This window comes from Trachemys scripta, chromosome 15, assembly GCF_013100865.1.
Source record: "Trachemys scripta elegans isolate TJP31775 chromosome 15, CAS_Tse_1.0, whole genome shotgun sequence".
Taxonomy (NCBI): Eukaryota; Metazoa; Chordata; order Testudines; family Emydidae; genus Trachemys; species Trachemys scripta.
The window spans coordinates 8,521,689-8,536,992 of NC_048312.1; the positions used below are offsets into that span (position 1 = coordinate 8,521,689).

The following is a 15,304-nucleotide window of genomic DNA, read 5'->3' on the forward strand; positions in this document are numbered from 1 at the left end:
ATTAGACAGAGATGAAGTCCTCTGGGGCCAAGAGGCCGATCTCTCTTACACCTATGTAAACATGGAGTAACTTCACTGACTTCACTGGAGCTAATCCAGATTTACACCTGCGTAATAGTGAGATGAGAATCCAACCCTTAGTATAGAACCGTGGGTTCATCAGCACATTCTGTACCCCCATGATTATCTTCACTCTCCAAAGGAGAGCAGCAACTGCGATAAATCAAACCATTTGAACTGGCTTCCACCATTTACACAGTGGTCCAGGCTTTTTTAAAAAGGAAAAGCTTTGAAAATAAGATCTACTCTGAAGACCCAGGGGAAACCTTCACTAGAAGGTCTCATAATTCAAGGCTAGAATTAGTTCCCTTTAATGCTTTTTTCATGACAGCTATAATACTCTGGAGTAACATCACCACGAAAAGGCCTGTTATATGACTTAATGGGTCCCAAACACCTGTTAGTTTGGTACATAAGATATTGGAGACACATAAGCCCCTTTATAAACCTCTCTACGGGTGCAGCTAGGTGTTATTATTAGAATGACTGGAATTGGTCCTAGGCTTGTCAACCATTCTATCTATTTGAGTAGGAAACCTCTGCTACAATGTGAAAACTGTTAGTATAAGCGGCTGCGGGCTCTGCCAGCTAAGCTGATTCTTCATGAAACCGACTCGTTTTGGTGGCCCCAGGTTGGGGATTAGAGTTCAGGCTGGAACAGGAAAGGGCTCTTCCTGGCTTTCAAGAAAAGACCACATCCTCATGTAAGATATAGGAGCAAAGAAGAAAGGAACAGGCTGTGATAGTTAATACTTTACAACATCAGCTAACACTGATATACTAGGGCTTTTCATCAGTAGACCTCCAAGCGTTTATTTTCAAAAGCCTTTTGATAGCAGTGTTATGGTCCGTCACAGATGGAACATATTCTGAGCCTTGTCAAAGTGCTTCAATTTGAGTCTGATGAATCTGCTTAATTAGAAGCAGGATACCACTGCAGAGAGAAAACCACAGGGAGTCAGTGTGGCAATTCCTAACTTCACCAGCGACGAGCGGATTATTATGATTGTTTATTATTTGTATTATAATGAATTCTGTGTGTGCGCAAGAGAATTTTTTTTAATCCTTCGAGATGACAGAAGATCCGGGAAACGTACACTGTACCCCAGCTTGGACTGGTTTCCCTTTGACTGCTTGAGAACATACATGGCACGGAGATCCTCCTACCAAAGAGCTTTGATGTGGCTCCGAGGGAATTCACAACACTGAGACTGCAGCGAATCTGAGTTAACCTTTTTCCAAGTGGTGATGCTCTGAAGTACAGCATACATCAGTTTGATTTGTAATTGGCTACAGAATACCCAAGAGGTACATTGTGTGCCAGATCCTCAGTTGACTTCATTGGAGCTACATCCATTTACGCCAGCTGAAGAGCGGACTCTGTGTCTTTATCCGTTCTTATCCCCTCCTGTGCATAATCGACTTTGAAAAGTCCCCAAACAAATTTCTCACACAATTGTGTGTCCAGTATATACACTGTACCCTGTCTTCTATGCATTCATCTAACTGGAAGCTTGGAAAATATCAATGTCCAAGGGTAAAGTTAGTCCTATTTTTGTTGCAATTAACTAAGTTGTTGTCATGCAATTATATTTCTCTTTTGGTCATTTTCATGGGAACAGGGGTGTCAGAAATTATGTTAACATGTAAAGTAAATGAAAGACAGACAGACAGACCTCTACCTTGGGCTTTCAGCCAGCTATACAGAATAACAACCCCTGCACTTTTCATTTGGTTCCATGTTCTGCTCAGACTATGAAAAGGAAGGACAAGAATGTCGAGTCTGTCAATTTCATGATACACTGGAAAGAATGAAGAATTAACTGTCAAAAACTTCACTGAAGTAACTTGGAGCCTGTAAGAGTCCTTCATTGATGTGTATTTATGTAAATCTGAATCAGTTTAAATGCAGGTTTTCTTGAATTCTGACAGAGGTTATTAAATCCCTTTATGACAGGCATTCTATACTCTACATAACCCCAGGAACTCTTTAGAGATTTTGCCCTCCTTTTTAATGTAATACTTTGCAATTATATGTTGCTGAACCTTTCAACAGAGGATCTCAATTTACAGATATTAATTAAGCTTTTCAACACCCATTTGGCAGACATGCATGTGCTATTTAATCCCCATTACATAGCAGGGTAAATTGAAATGCAAAGAGGCTATGTGATTTGCTCACAATGACACACACTGAATCTGTGGCAGATTCAAGAAGAGAGCCCAGGTGTCCTGTCTCTCAGACACCTACACTAATCATTTAGTAACATTACTTTGCAGTGACTGTCGGTATATTTTATAATGCTGGGGCAGAGATGAAAGGAATGAATGCACAGGATAAATACATTAGCCAATAGCCCTAATGTGGCAATGGCTCAAGTGAAGTCAGATTGGTCCACATTAAAGGCAGCTATAACTCCAGCCATTCTTTCAGTCTAGATTTCCTTATCTAACGTACGTGCCTGTCTCTGCTCTGTGGAACGTGTTTTAATTTTATAGCGCACATTAGTTATGTCGCTTTCCTGAGCCAAGAACTTCATGGTGTGTAGCTGTTAAACATAAAACTCATGGAACCAGTCACAAATTTTCCTCAGACAACATAGAGTAAGCAAGTCACCCTGTCCCATGGCCCCCTACTCCTTCTTATAGCAGAAATCCCATTGCTCAGTTTATTAGCTCAGTGGTTTGAGCATTGGCCTGCTAAACCCAGGGTTGTGAATTCAATCCTTAAGGGGGCCATTTGGGGATTTAGTTGGGGATTGGTCCTGCTTTGAGCAGGGGGTTGAACTAAATGATCTCCTGAGGTCCCTTCCAATCCTGATATTCTATGATTCTTCCCTTATCTGCAAGGCCAACAATTTATGTGTTGTTCTGCATAGTCATTCAATGTATACCTGCATGTTATTTCCCTTCCTGCGTGCCTGTATTTCAAAGTTTGGTTAGGGCTGTCCCTTTAAAACAGTTGGGCACCTGGCTAGCAGAAGAGATCAGTTGAGCTGCTCTATAGCTGACCCTAGGATAGTATGTTTCTTGGACAACCTCAATCCGAGTTGTGGCTGAACCTCCCCTTCGGGTTTTGGGCCCCATTTCAGCAGTGCACTTAAGTAAATGCGTCGCACCCACTGAAATTAGGGGAATTTAAGCACATGCTAAAAGCACTCTGCTGCATGCAGGACTTGAGCAGGAGGCAGACAATTAAGGAAAGTCTTTACTGGAAAGATAGCAGGACTGCCAGACAAAACAGCTCCTCGAGGTTACCAATAGACATCAAGTCAAATGCTCCACTGAGTTCAGTGGTTACTTCCTAAGTTTGTTTGTTTCTTTTTTAAATCAGCCCAACTGGAAAGCGTAGGTCCATGAAACTGCTCTTTGGCCACACTGGTCAAGTATCATTCCCCCCCCCAAACGTCTGTGTTAAACACGTTTAGTAAACCAACAGGGGACAGCCAATCCCAGTACCTTGCAGTGCAGTAATTCAACTCCCAGCTTAGCCTGCTGCATGCTACCCAGGGTTATCCTCCCTCTGCCTCTTGCTGAGCCATGTTAGCAGGTCTGGCTGGAATAAGCTCTTTGCCTCTTTCAGGAGTGCTGCCTCGTTAGTGCAACCATGAGCACCTGTGAGGTGTGTGTGGCGGGGTGGGTAGAGGAGACTTGAACAGGAAGTCATCTCTCTGTTCACCAGATGCTCCCTGTTACAGGGACAACAAAGGAAAATTGGGAGCATGGGGTGCAAACCAGCTACTTATAGCCATGATAGCCAGTAAAGTCACTGCTCATCTGGGTAGGTGGCAGGGTCAGGCCTACAGTCATTAGTTAGGGCTCTGGCCAGATAAGGGAGATATTTAGTTTCTCCTTTTTTTTTTTTTTTTTTTAAATGAATTTTCTTTGTTGAGTTTTGGCTATTTTAGCACCTTGTAACTTCCTAGAGAAATCAGCAACTGTCACCACTTCATACCAGGCACGCCAGCTAGAATCTATTGTTTCCTTAACAAACGGAATAAACACAAAAAGACACACTCACAAAGGCAGTCGCCGTCGGCCATGGCATGTGACCACACACGCAGAAGAAAGCCACTTACCACCCCCAGAAGAACATGGCCACGGTTACCCCTTCCCTGAAAAAAAAAAAAAAAAGGTGTGTTCTTACATTGAGACAGTGAACTGTGTGTAAAATCCTAGTGGAGACAAGGCACTATTGTTTTTACTTGGATGTAGCTAGTTACAGTCGAGATATAGGGTTGACTTTGACTAGCTACACTGAGCTAAGAACTACCAGAGCCCTGTCTCCACTAGGTTATAAAAGCGAGACAACTATTGTGATGTAAAAAACACACTTTTGGGGGGGGGGGGGCAGTGAAGACAAAACCCAAGAAGTTACCGGTAAAGCAGCACGCATAGGAAATGACACGGGATGTACGATCAGTTTTAGCTGGGATACGAATCCCCTTCAAAGTCAAAGTCTCATCATTTTCTGGATTCTTTCCCTCCTCCCCCTTGGTATTTGTTTATATTTTAAAGCAGATTTTGGGTCACTGCTTAAGAAAAATTCCTAGGATTATAGCTTTACAGTTGCGACTGATAGGGTCAGCAAGAGAAAACGATATAGTGTAACCCCTCCCCCAAATTTTGCCATTTGCAATCTACCGAAACAAGGAGGACATGGATTTAAAATGTCCTCCTTGCCCTGGTAGATTTCATGGATTTCAGTGGGGTTGCACCAGGAATGAGTTTGGACCATCACATCTGTTAGAAAACAATGCTTCCTTCAAGTGCTCTTTTATTTACTCCAGTAGATTGGGTCCAGTGTATCAGTTCAATCAGCTATTCACTTAACCATAAAACCAGATGTACACAGTCATGCACCATCTACAGTGACTGAATGAAAAAGAAAAAAAAGCTGAGATGTGCTGAAATGCCCAGAGCTTTCAGAGTTTCCTAGGTAAATTGCTTTCCTTTTGAGACCCAATTATTTTTGTTACCTCCAAAGAAAGGCTGTTTTAGCCACATTTCTTGGGAACAGTGGTGACACCTAACAGGTTTTTACTGATGTAAATTCCTAGTGGCCATCTGAGGGGAGAGGCTGTAGCAAGAAGGGAACGTATTACCTTTGTGTCTGGGTATCAGCATCTTCTGTAGCAGCCTGTTCCTGTACCCGTCATTCTGTGCCCAGGCAATTAATTACACTGCTCCCAAAAGGGAAGAGCTAATTATCTAGGAAACTACTACAGCTCCTTGCATTTGGGGCTAGAATTGGACACTCTTATTCAGGTGTCTGAGGTCACAGGGCATTCTTTGACCCCACTTGTACAATGGATATAAGAGGTCACTTGCACTCCCTGAGAATGAGTGGGGGGGGGGCATGTGTATGGCAGAAACTTTGGAAAGGTTCAGGGGTAGCTCTAAACTCTGCAGCTTGCCCCAAGGTCCATAATGGGCCAAATCAGCCCTGCCCACCAGACTCAAGCCCCCTTCCTCAAACTTTGGGGAAGTTCTTTGATCTGCATTCACATCCATTTTGTAGCTCAGGCCCATCTCCATCATTGCCCGGTCTCCTCCATAATAGCATGGAGGAGGGATAAATGCCCACGTTGCAGTTTTCAACTGACAACTCTCACTCAGTTTCCCTGCTGCCTGAGAAGTGTCACGGACTTTGCCAGCTCTAGTTTAGATACCAATATGCAGAGATGACCTCCCTGGAAGCATCCGCACCAGCAAAACTATGGTGGCCATCCACGGGGAAGTGGCCGAGGTATATTTCCTGTTGTGAGCGGTGTGATGTGTTTTGCCTGTCCCTTGCTAGACACACTCAGAACTCAATATAGTCCTTCCCTTCCTGGCATACCAGATAGAACGCCAGAGACCAAACATGTGGCAATTTCACCTATCTTACATTTACAGTGAAGTAGAGCAAGATGAACAGTTTGTTGCCCATAATACCAATTTCTAACAGAGCCATTTTATTTTTTGAACTGATCCAGTCCCTGGGAACACCCTTCAGCATACATGGCTTAGCTTCTGCTCCACTTGTAAATGGCGTTGATGACATATTATAGACTTCTACACACTTTTGGGGAATCATTGTAGTCCAGTGGATTGTGCACTAGAGTCAGGAGACCTGGGTTCCACTTCAGCTCTGTCACCGTGACCTTGTGGAAGTCATTTCCCCTCTCTGGACTGACCATGGAATTTAGATCAGACCCTAGTCTAACTCGCCAGAGCTAATTAAAAAACAAAGCAAGAAACTGTTTTCCCTGGGAAAAGGTTGTCAATTTTTTTTTTTTTAAGAACAAAGAGACCTATGGATTCTAAACAATAAAATCCTGTGTCCATGTGTGTAAGTCTAGCTCGTAGTTGATGTGTTCCCCTTCACATGAGAGGTCATCACTTAAAAAAAAAAAAAAAAGTTGACAGGGACAGCAAAGTTTTGAAACACTGGCAGTCAAAGGTCGGTGTTTAAAAGCAGGAATCCCTTATATGAGACGTGTTCAGCCCATGACCTGTACTTTACACTGCAACAATTTTGCGTGTTATTCTTTTTCCTCCCCAACATAGACAGAAACCAGATCTGAAAACATTCACAATGAATTTTGCAAATCAGGAACATGTGAAACTTTGTCTAAAAGGCAAAGCTGTTGTAAAAATCAATGTCAAAGAGAACGCTTTGCCAATTCAATTATACTAGACCCTCTTAAAAAAAAAAGTAAGCTTATTTCAAGCCCAATAAATGTACTTTGTACTAACATCCGAATTTTGTAAATATTCTCCTGGGGCAAGCCAGGCCTCTCAGTCCACATCCTCTGGAAGGGTTGTAATTATTTATAAATGGGGTTACCTTGTTTGAGTCACCAGATTTCAGCAGCCTTCAGCCTGGGTTCACAATTCTTAAATGTTACACTGGGAAGTGCCTGATAATTGCCATGCAGGTTTCTCCACAAATGGGAACCATACATCAAAAAACGTAACACAAACAACTGTGATTAGACATGGCAGCTGCAACATGAAGGATGCTTAGCGCGTACACCAACTCTCAGGCAAGATATGAATGACTGTATCCATTCCAATTAGTGCAAAGCCAGGAAGATCCCCAGTTACCCTCTTTTTCTCAAGGTGCATCTCATTCTCAAAGTGCGGCTCTAAAGAAAGAAAGCCCAACACATTAAGATGGGCAGCGTCTACTATCCACGCTACCTGTTCAAACCCAGGCCAGCTTGGAACCAATCCAGTGACACCTGGAAAGTACAATGAAGTTGCAGCATCACAAGTTACTGCATGAGTGTACAGTGATAACAATAGCTGGGATTTCCAAAGGGGGCTCAGGATTTGCCACATGCCCCTTTGAAAAGTGCACTCGACAATTCGTATCACTGAAACTTCATTTGACATGGAGGAGACTAACCTTGTGGAGAAGCTAAGATTCCAGGATGAAATCCTGCCTCTGTTGAAGTTGAAGGCAAAACTCCCATTGGCTTCAATGGGATCAGGATTTCACCCCGAAAGTTATTGTTTCCTTGTGCTCCCCCACCTATCTGTATCCACCTGTCGGCTCTTGGCTTGTATTTAGACTGTAAGCTCTCTAGGGGAGGGACTGCCTTCGAGTTCAGCTTTTGCACAGCGGAGCACTGGTTCATGATTGGGGTTGTTACTGCCATACAAATAATAAGGGTTCCAGGTTCTAGTTCTGACTCACCTCAGACTTCCTGAATAACCTTGGCAAGTCGCTTACACACCTCTTAGTAAACAATACTTGCTCACCTCACCGGGGTGTTAGGAGGCTTTATTCCTTTATGGTTGTGATGTGCTTTGAGATCTTTGGATGGAAAGGGTGATACAAGTAGTATCAGTAGCTAATGCACACCCGCCTGTATAATATATGTTTATTTTATTCATAAGTCCCCTTCACTAGAGGCAAATCAGGTGAATCTCCTTGCATCAGAAAGTGACCAGTTAGTCTCATCTTCATAAATGTGCAGCTAACCAAACCATAACATAATTCAATAAAATGTCTATGAAATAAATACCAACACCAGCAATTTCAGAGCAACATAAAATGCCAAGCCAAACTCTGGACAACCCCGTGCCTCTTGTACGTGACAGAAATCTTTTATAAATACACACTGAATACAAAATCAGTTACAGAAATACCTTGGAAATCTGTACATGGTTATCTCAGAATTGAATCTCGCCAGGAATTTGGGTAAGATTTTGCTTAAACATTATCATTGCCGGCCTTTGATCAGATACAGATAAGTTAGGTTTCTAGCTTGCAAAGAGAGTGGTCCAAAAGGAATTGGAAAAGATTAAACTCACATGGTTCAGTTTAGGACAGGTAATGTTTTAAAGCACTAAAACAACATTAATATTAATTTGTGTTAAAATGGTGCTGTAAATTTATAAGAGGAGTTTTAAAAGCTTGCTGTCCCTGACTTTTCAGCACATTTAGAAGTGTGTTTTCAGCATGGAGCTGAGTGAAAAAGCTTTAGAACTTCCATTATGGAAGTTGAACACGTACATTTATTACTGTTTTTATCCTTTACCTTTGCCATCTTCCTCGGTTTCAACATGCACGTGACATGACTAAGGCAGAGATCAAAGACGTATTTTGTTGCCTTTTAAAAATAGGATGATTCATAATGTAAGTAGGTTATTAGTCAGCCCCAACCAAAATCAGAGCTCCATAGTGCATGCTGCACCAAAGAGCTTTCAGTTTAAATAGACCAGACAGACAAAGGGCAGGAGAAAGGAAGGGTCATCCCCATTTCACAGATGGAAAAGTGAAGCAGAGGGAATTTAAGTGATTTACCCAAGAAGTCTATGACAGAGTCAAGAACTGAATGCAGATCTCCGAAGTCCCACTCCAGAGCCTTACCCACAAGCCCATTCTTCCTCTATGTGTAATATAGCTGAAACTATTTCACTGACTATGGTAAACACTGATCATCTTGGGAGAGGAATAGTCATTCTCCTTGGACATTCAGCTCCTACATCATCCTATATGCAATAAGTATCTGGAGTTTCTAAGGTTTTGCCATGCTCCCTCGTGTGCCATGTATGTAATTTATGAAAAGCAGGAAAGCATATGCCATTTTCCTAGCATGGAATTGGGATAGCAACTGGGAGCAGGAAATGTAAGTCAAGACATGGAGAATCATACCCAAAGGAACTGGAACATGAGGAATGGTGTTTGAACAGATTCATTTCCAGAGGAGAAGATTAACCCCCCCATAAGAGATGGGGATCCTCCCCATGGAACATGTTCTAAAGGTACCATTTGGAGCAATCTGGTGGATTCTAAAAACAAACGACTTTGCTCTTTGGAAGATATGATACAAGTCAGCTCTGGTAGCAATGTGTTAACACCATGTTCAGCAAAAGGGGTGGATTTCCCCACCTCCCCAGCTCAGATATGGAGGAAGATGCTAAATCAAGAAGACAAGCCAGGGAAAGGCAAGGAAAGTCAAGCAACGTGTGAAGAACTGTTGAATGTGTCAAGTAGGGGGATTATAAATGTAAGAGAACAGGAAGGAGTTGGCCAACATGTTGGCCCTGTTGGTGGGATGGGCAAATTCACAGGAGTTAGTGATTCTATTTCTCAGAAGCAAGTCATACAGAGACTGGGGACAAATTATCACAGTCCCACTCCCCATCCAAAGAGGCTGCAAAGTCTGAGAGCCCTCTCCAGGGAGGGGATAATAAATCCACGTGTGACCTGCTCTTACTTACTGTACAAGTACCTATAATGACTAGGCGGTAGACAGATTTTAACTACATATAGTCTACATGGCTACCACTGACTCACTCTGTGACCATGGGCAAGTCACTCAACACCTCTGCCTCAGTTTCCCTCTCTGTAAACATGATGCCAATACCTTCTATGCAAACCTGTTGTAAACCTTAATTAATGGTGATTAAGGTCAGAAGAAAACAGCTGGAGAACAGAACACTATCGCTATGATCAGTGGCACAATTAGAAAACCAGCAGTTAGGGCAAATCACAAGACACGACTCTCAAATATCAAGTCAAATCTCATTTTTTCACAAGTTTGCTGATCGCACTGGAAGAGCAGCAAGATGCTTTAAAAATGCTGCTTGGCCAGCAGCTAAACAGAACTGCCAACGCTGAGCCCCAATGTGGTTTCTCTTCAACTAACAATTCAGCAGTTGTTGAATAGATCAGCTAGAATCACTCCAAAAACATCAATGTTATTAAGTCTCCTTTTCTTTTAAGTATGGTATCTGGTTCTGTACATGAAACCCTGCTAGGCAGAAGGAAAGATATTCAAATCCTTGCAGGCAATAAACTATTAGAACACTCTTTAGTTGTATTAGGGAGGAAGTGCACAATGGGGAGATAATATTCTTGCAATTTTTTTTTCACAAATTAACTGGCAGATGCAAAAGCAGTTTCCATCCAAAAGGCTGCATTGATGTTGCATCCAATCTCATGAAAAATGACCATAAAGCCTGATTTACCAAGCTGATTTCCCTGGCTTTCCGCTTAGGTGAACAACATTCTAGACCCAGACACTATTTTTAGGTATCACTGTCAGAACACCAACTTCCTGACGTAAAAATTGTTCTGTGAGTTAAAACTCCAACACTGAGTTTCTCATTAGGAAACAAGGACATGGACAGCAGGGTGAAGTTTGTGTGAAGACCATGAACCTTGCAGCTTTCAGAATGAAAGGCAAGATTGACTATTACGTGGTCTCTTTATTTATAGGGTAGGAAAGTGACCTCCTGCCAGGGGATGGAGGGAGACAAAACAATCCTACTAGAAACCAGGAAGTACTCAGCTACCATCTGTCTTAGGTGCTTACCTAAGTACATTAGGTGCTTACGCAGAGTATCTGAGTTTCTCAGAATAATATATCTCCCTGCACAGCACCTCTGTGAGCCAGGGAAGTGTTGGTTTCCCCACCTTACAAATGGTGAAGTGAGGCACAGAGAAACTAAGGGCCATATTTACACAGGTATTTAGGGACCTAAAGATGCAGAGAGACACCAACTGGCATTTACAAAAGCACCTAAGTGAGTTAGGTGCCTAATTCCCACTGCCTTTCAATGGGAGTTGGATGCCTAGCCTGCTTATGTGTTTTTGTAAATCCTTCTAGGCTCCTCTCTGCATCTTTATACACCAAGCCAGAGGTGACTTGTCTAAGGTCAGAGGAAACCTGTAGTAAAGCAGGGATTTGAACCCAGGGCTTCCAAGCCCTAGGTTAGCGCCCTAACCACTACCTCAGCCTTCCTCTTAGCAGATCAACACTGTTCTGGGGAGGGTTTGCACTGGAATTCCTGGAATTATGTGATGTTCTCCTGCTGGTAGAAGTCCGTGTACCCTCCCAATAGAGGGCCCAATCCTCAACCCATAGTCGCACAAGTAGTCCCATCGACCAGTGCTTTCTAGGAAAGTTCTTCTGGCTCCACAAGTACACATTCTACATTTAATCTTACCACTGACCACTCTTCCTTTTGAGTTTGGGTCCAAATGCACAAATCAGGCCTACGCGAGTAAGTAAAGGCCCAAAGTTCAAAGAGTTTAAGCCACTGTCAAACGACATAGATTCAAGCAAAATGTAAAGGGCTGACTTTGGCAACATCATGAAACATTCACACACTCCAAAGCAAAAGCCATAACGTGGCTGGTCTATCTAGACTGAAGACTTTCCCTGCTAAGATCTCGGCTCGACTAAGTTTTGGCTGAACATACATTGTGTAGCTTGAAATATACGTACAATATCTGCATTGGCCCAACGAAACGGAAACACAAGTCCTGGCTCTTCGTGACATTTACGAAGAACGAGGCTCATTGCTGAGCTACACATTTTTCCCTAACCCACCTTTGCATTTTTAGAGTTGAATAAACTTAGGGAAAGTTCACAGTGAACATGTGATCGGTAACTTCGTCCAGGAACTAGCTGTAAACTGTTTGCCTATGTTGACTCAGAAATCAAAAAGCACCGTCAAGAAATATTTCTTTAAAAACAATTTAAAAAAAAAAATCAAAACACCACTTAAACGTATGATCTCAGGTTGCACATAGTACAAAACCCGAGACTTTTTTTTCTTTCTAATAAGCATAGCAATGTAAACACAGCTATAGTCATTGTCTTCTAATTAGTAGGAGCCTGCCATGGGATATTTATAAACCACTTTGGAAATGGTTGGATGTAATGAATGTGGGTTGCCTGGTTGCACAGTGAATGAAGTCCAAATCCCGGTCTCTGGGGATTTTTATAATTAGACTGGAAAAAAGCACTAGCAGCAAATATAGGGAACAATCCTGCACTAACCAGGGAATGGATAAGATCTCTAATAAGTCTGTTCATTTCTATCTTAATTATTGGGTGGGATTTTCAGAGACACTTAAGTGACAGGTGTTTTGCCAACATCACATGTTCAAAAGTTATTTGTCAGGCCCACAAAAAATAATGAGTTTTTTTTTTTTAAATCTCACCATTTTTAAACCAACAAAAAACACGGGGTTCTTTTTATCTGGCTTTTTGAGTCTTTATGGTTCATCTTCTTAAGCTCTCCTCCATTGCTATGAGAGTTATAAACTTAGGCCCAGATCCTCAAAGGTATATAGGTTCCTAACTATGGGAGTTAGGTACCTAAATATCTTTGAGGATCTGGGTCTAAGTTTTTATTTGTTTTATATGAAAGCTGAGGTTCTCTTCTATTCACATGACTGGAGGAGCTAGAGCTCTAAGGAACAACTCAAAATATTGCAAGTCACGTGATAAACCTCAGAGTTGGCAACACTGCTTATTTGATTCAAATACTGTAAGCTCCAATTTCACCGATTCAACAGGGCACATTACAAATCTCAGAGGTTTGATTTTTCACACCACAAATCATGAAATTGATCTTGCATCAATTTTTCAGTCAGCCCAGTCTTAAAACCCAATGTTATAGTCCCCCCCAAAAAGCGCTCTCCCTAACAGTACCAATAATAGGAAGGTCTTATGGACCTGATCCTGTAGCTACTCTTGATCCTCCAGAGGAGTCCGTGACAATTCTGCACACGCAGGGCTGCACAAATCAGGCCCTTTGAGTTTAAAATTCAGTTCTACTCCAAAAGGCGGCTCTATAAATATCAATGCGGGGCCCCTTCAGCAACTTCAGAGCAAACATGCTCGGTAACTGCAGAGGCCACCTGAGTGCCGAGAATCAACCTGAGATCTCTCTTTTCAGTGCATCATCATAAGGAAAAAGGGGTCAGATTAGGTCTTCATTACACCTCTGCAGTGGCAGGGCACTGAGACTAAGCCCTCAGCAATTCCTGTGCCACCCCATTCCCTTCAGTGGGTTTGTATGGCTGTCACCGATAGGATGTAATCTTGGTGATAATTTCTAGCTCACTCCCAGCTGTGTGTGTTCTGCAGCCCTCATAAGGATAACAAGTAGTAAAACTGATTTGTGTCACTAAAAACCAGCAGATCTGACCCTACATGCCCACACAAGGAGCAGATCTATTAAAGGAAGTGCTATTTTTGGACAGATCACTTTTCAAAGCTGAATGCACTTCAGATCCTTGATGCTGTTTCTGAAAGTTTTATGGGTAAATTAACCCTACACAGGAAAATAATGAGAAATGCTCCTTCCCACATATTCTGATTCATTATCTATATCAGCATGGAATATATATTAATTTTTTATATAAATTGTTCCTAACCTTTCTCAGTTGCTTTTCAAGTTGAACACCAGAACAGAAATGCATTGTGGCACGATTTGGCTCAACATCTAGGGAATTTATTCCATGGTGACCACACAGTAATTTGCGCCCATTGGATTCACAAACAATGTACCATTCGTGTCTGCTGCATGGTCTCTGGGGAGCAAACCTCCTGGGATTTCTTAGCTGCATCTGTGATGGAGAAACAACAGACAAATCTTTGAGCCCTGCTTCTGTTGTGAGCCGAGAAAGAGCAAGATCTTAGGCATCCACACTTGGAGTTTCCATAAACAAATGAAGCCAAATGCACACTTTCATTATTAATTATTATTGTTAATGACATCTCAATATTATAAAGAAAAAGCTCCTGGGCTGAGTCCTTTTCAGATTTCACTGACATCTCCGGGGAAATTTAGGAACAGTCTCCTGGATTTAGAAACAGATTTTCAGGTTTTGGGGGCTTTTTTTTTTTTTTTTTTTTAAATCAAGGATATTAATGGAACAACTGGCTCTTTCTTCTTTAGAGTGTCACTCTTCTATTTACGCATTATGCAAAAGAGATGGAACTAAGATTTGGCTCTAATGAAGTCAAAGACACAAATGCTCATGGACGTCAGCATAACTGTGCCTCCAGCCACTTGATTGGAAGTGGGAGAGTCTTCATTTGAATCAGGAACTTCAGGGGTTACTCAGACTCTGTGAATTTCAGCTGCTGCCTTCTCCTTGCTTCACTTCATCGCACATCACCACTATCAGGAGTTCTAAAGACCCAGCCCAACTGGCCAATGAGAGCTCCACCCCGGGCAAAGCATCTCCTGACTGGCCTGAAGTCTGGAGCTCTAATGAATATTCCATAACAGTTCCCATGCACAGAACTTCCTCCCACACAATGAGTTCAGCATGCACTGGAGAGCCGCAGTGCAAACCAGAAAGGAGGGTTTGGCCCTATGTGAGCACGTGACAACAACTGTACATGGCTGGGGACTTGCTGGTGACTCCTGCATCTTTCAGAGGCACACTATGAGCAGGGCCAGCTCTGGCTTTTTTGCCGCCCCAGGCAAAAAAGCCTCCCACCGCCCCCTGGCGGCGAGCCCGGCCGGGGCCCCGCTCTCCCCGACTGGCCGGAACGCCAGGGGGAGGGCGGTGAGGCCGGCTGGGACCCCGCTCTCCCCGACCGGCCCTGACTAGGAGATACAGCTGCAGCTGGAGAGCCTGGGACCTAAATCTGTAACTGCCAGTAAGACCACCACATTTTCTGCACCTTAGTTGCAACTAGCAACTTCGGTTTCAAAACCAGCATTTGAAACTGATGTGACTTGATTTAGGTTGATGATGCTCAGCTTATAGTAGCTGGCAACTAAAAGCCCCTGCAGTTACTGTTCTGATGCATAGTCAACAAGAAGGATTTTTTTTTTTTTTAAAAGAGCACATGGAGGGAGTTCTTTCAGAATCCTCTAACTCAGAAATGGCAACCTAGAAATAATGCATGGATAAATTTGAAAAGTGGAATGCTTTTAAAGATGGAAAGGGACTAAATATTTTGGGTGAAATTCACTAAAATCTGAGAAA

At 42.6% G+C, this 15,304-nt stretch overlaps 1 protein-coding gene across 3 annotated transcripts in view; it reads right to left on the reverse strand.

Annotated features, from left to right (window-relative positions):
- Nucleotides 1-15,304, reverse strand: part of CCDC92 (coiled-coil domain containing 92) — a 214,835-nt gene that overhangs the window by 98,436 nt on the left and 101,095 nt on the right. For 2 of the 3 annotated variants that reach the window (XM_034790791.1, XM_034790793.1), the window contains one exon: nt 13,736-13,927. The exons of the other annotated variant lie outside the window; for it this stretch is intronic. The gene's annotated coding sequence lies outside the window, so the exon portion shown is untranslated. The remainder of the gene's footprint in view (nt 1-13,735; nt 13,928-15,304) is intronic. 3 annotated transcript variants of the gene reach the window in all.